The sequence below is a fragment of the Enhydra lutris genome, unplaced genomic scaffold (genome assembly GCF_002288905.1).
Source record: "Enhydra lutris kenyoni isolate GAN:26980312 unplaced genomic scaffold, ASM228890v2 scaffoldscaffold10, whole genome shotgun sequence".
Classification (NCBI taxonomy): Eukaryota; Metazoa; Chordata; class Mammalia; order Carnivora; family Mustelidae; genus Enhydra; species Enhydra lutris.
Window position 1 is genome coordinate 22,171,052 of NW_019154094.1, and position 3,604 is coordinate 22,174,655.

The window sequence follows — 3,604 nt, forward strand, 5'->3', positions numbered from 1 at the left end:
ATCTTTTCTCTGCTGGCCCTTTCCTTTCTTTTTTGTTATATCTTCCTATGAAATTTCAATTCCAGCTTCTGTCTCCATCTCATTTCAGCATTGAATCTCTGAACATCCTTTCTCTTCCTGAGATTTTCCTTTTTTTAATAGACTCTTGTTCTCATGCCGTGGATGTAATATCTTCTAAAATCTCTGAGGATATTAACTATTACTAGATACTAAAATATCTGAGGATATTGTTGCTGCTGATGATGTTATGGTTTTTAAACTCCCCTTGGTTCTTGCTTTGTCTCTTTGTCTTCCAGGAAGATGAAAACATCTCGGGGCACCTGGGTGGCTCAGTGGTTTAATGCCTCTGACTTTGGCTCAGGTCATGATCCCAGGGTCCTAGGATCGAGCCCCACATCGGGCTCTCTGCTCAGCAGGGAACCTGCTTCCCCCTATCTCTGCCTGCCTCTCTGCCTACTTGTGATCTCTCTCTCTCTCTCTGTCAAATAAATAAATAAAATCTTAAAAAAAAAAAATCTCTTCAGCAAGTTGAAGGCTTTCTGCAAAGATGTAGCAATTCTCTGGTGTCCTTCCTAAAAAGTGAGATACTACAAAAGCAGATTGGAATCTCTACATATAGGCACAGGGCTGTTTGAGGGGAGCTGCCCTGCAGGGTGATGACACAGTAAACCACCTCTCACACTCAGTCTCTGCAGAAAATAAGCGCCCGGGCTCTCGTCAGTGGTGGGTAGCCAGCAGAGCAGGATGGAACAGGGAATCTGACCTCTCATAACACCATATAATTTTTTTTCAACCAATCTCTCCTTTTATTCACCCCTGCCCTTGGTAATAGCTTGTTGGATGAATACAGAGTGAAAAAGTAGCTACTATTTTTTAGGGCTTAGTGTGGATCCAGCACGTTAGCCAACATAACCTCCATTTCTACCATTTGAGGCTACCACCAACCAAATGTTCCCCACAAATACTGCTTTTGGAATGATGATAAGGATGCCTCAAGGGGCACCTGGGTGGCTCAGTCAGTTAGGCGTCTGCCTTCGGCTCAGGTCATGATCCCAGGGTCCTGGGATGGAGCCCCGCATCTCACTCCCTGCTCAGCAGGGAGCCTGCTTCCCCCACTCCCTTTGCCCTTCCCCCAACTTCCCTCTCTTTTTCAAATAAATAAATAAAATATTTTTTTTAAATGACTCAAAATGTCCTACCTTATATGATGTGACAAGGAAGAGACAGCAATTGCCAATAGTCTGTCAAAGATGCTGAGAAGAATTCTAGAACAGGGGCGCCTGGGTGGCTCAGTGGTTAAAGCCTCTGGCTTCGGCTCAGGTCATGATCTCAGGGTCCTGCGATCGAGTCCCGCATCGGGCTCTCTGCTCAGCAGGGAGCCGGCCTCCTCCTCCTGTCTCTCTCTGCCTGCCTCTCTGCCTACTTGTGATCTGTCTGTCAAATAAATTTTTAAAAATCTTAAAAAAAAAAAAAAGAATTCTAGAAAAGATATGGGGTGGAGATGCAGTAATAAATGGAGGTGAGAAACCCCTAAGTGGCCAGGGATGGAATGCTGGCTGTGAAATAATACTGGTGCCAGACTAGATGTGGAAGGTAGAACAGGGCAGCAGGATGATGTGTGAGAAGGAGAGAGGCTGCCATGCTCAGGACTCCAGCAGTTAAGATGGAGATTTGAGTTTGAGTCCTAGCTCATATGTCTTCCCATCAATTCTGGCTCCGTTTCTGTCTCACATGGCTGCCCTGAATCTTTCCCTTGCTTGTGACTTTCTGGAGAATGTCACGTCACATTAGATACAACCCGAGTGCCTTCCCATCACAAAGTGCCTCAGACCAAAGACCTATGAGCTCCTCTCCAGGTGGTTTAGAAAAGAGTGAGGGGGCTGGGGTAGGGAAGTGGGTTCTCACAGCAACTTCAGAGATTGGACCCGGGCCATCACAGCTTTGTGGGGGGGAGGTTGTTTGTTTGTTTGTTTCTTTTAAGCCCTCTATCACTGCTCTATCACTGCCCGTGGTCTTTCGTTTGTCTGCAAGTAATTTGCTGGCTAGCTTTCTCTCCTCCAGAGCGCTCTCTGCCTCTTTCCATGGTTGCTCCTGAAAGCTCTCAGATTCATCCTGTGTCATAAGCAGAATTTAGTTCTCTTTGATCCAGTTTCCTACCTAAGGAAGACCACCATTTTATTGATAAATGGCCAATTTATGTGTTTTGCTCAACAAATGTCCAGCTGATCTGGGGCACATGGGTGGCTCAGTCAGTTGCGTGGCTGACTCTTCATTTCAGCTCAGGTCATGATCTCAAGGTCGTGTGATCAAGCCCCTCACTCTGGGATTCTCTCCCTCCTCTCACTCTGCCCTTCCCTACCCTCTTGCTCTAAAAAAAAAAAGTTAACCAATCTATAAAGAAATGTTACCACCTCTTAAAGAGACATGTTTGATTAGTAGAAAAAAAAAAGTTTTATTTTTCTCATACATTTATAGAGTCATATAGTGTGGTTTATGGAGATATGTGTGTGTGCATACATATAAACACATTTCACATGTATATGCATATGTGTGTATGTTATAAATACATACATGACATACACTAACTATATGCACATGCATATAGTTAGTGTATGTCAGGGAGTCAGAGAAGTTTGGAATGGTATCTATCCAAACTCCTAATGTAGGAGAGTAGACATTCTCTCTGAAAAGTGTCATTAAAGAAGGGCTTTGGTTTTCCACATTTCTATAGGGATGTATTCCTCAAATAATGAGAAAATAAAAGCAAAAATATCTCCATTTAGGAAAAAAAAAAGTAAAATGAGTATGTGTCAGATGAGTAATAAACATAAAAAGTCTAAGTGGGGCCACAGAGAATTTTGTAAAAAGAACAAAAAAGACATATATAATAGAAAGTCATAGTTTTAAAAACTTACTACAGAGAGGATAACACATCTAATGTAAAATTCCAATAATAACAAAACAGCGTTCCTAAGTGCATTTTATGGAGCATGAAAAAAATTCAGTTAAAGGTTAACAAAAAGCCAGGGTGAAGGAAGTCAGTTGTAAGACCTGCAGAATCGATATAATCTGGAATTGCGTTCATCTTAAAGAAGTGGGTGGTTCGTACTTCCCCTCCTCATTTACTACTTCATGATATCTCTGGTTTCTCCACTAGACTACTCCAGCTCAGATCAGTTTCTTTATGGAAACATGTTAAATAAGTTAAGTAAGTTAGCAATTTGGTCGATTTTATGGAGACACGGTAATTACGTATGCAGTCCCACATCTGGCGTAGACAAAAGTCCAAATTTCACTGCGGTAGTTGCCATATGCTCACCTCATTTCCCCTTAGCACTCCCAGGTTGATGGTACCATTAGAAAAAAATGCAAACCCCAAGAAGTTAGAAATAATCTCAAATTTTTTTAAAAAGAAAGAAAAATTACAAGGCATAAGTCAAAAAAGAGAAATTCCTGAATATCTTCATTTTTTTAATTTCTGATTATAAAAGGAAAAAGTAAAGATGATGGTTTAAAACAGTGATGAGGTCACAATGGCAGCCCAAGTTATCTGGACTAGTCCTCCCACTGAAAATAGCTAAAAAGGTGGCATTAAACATTTTAA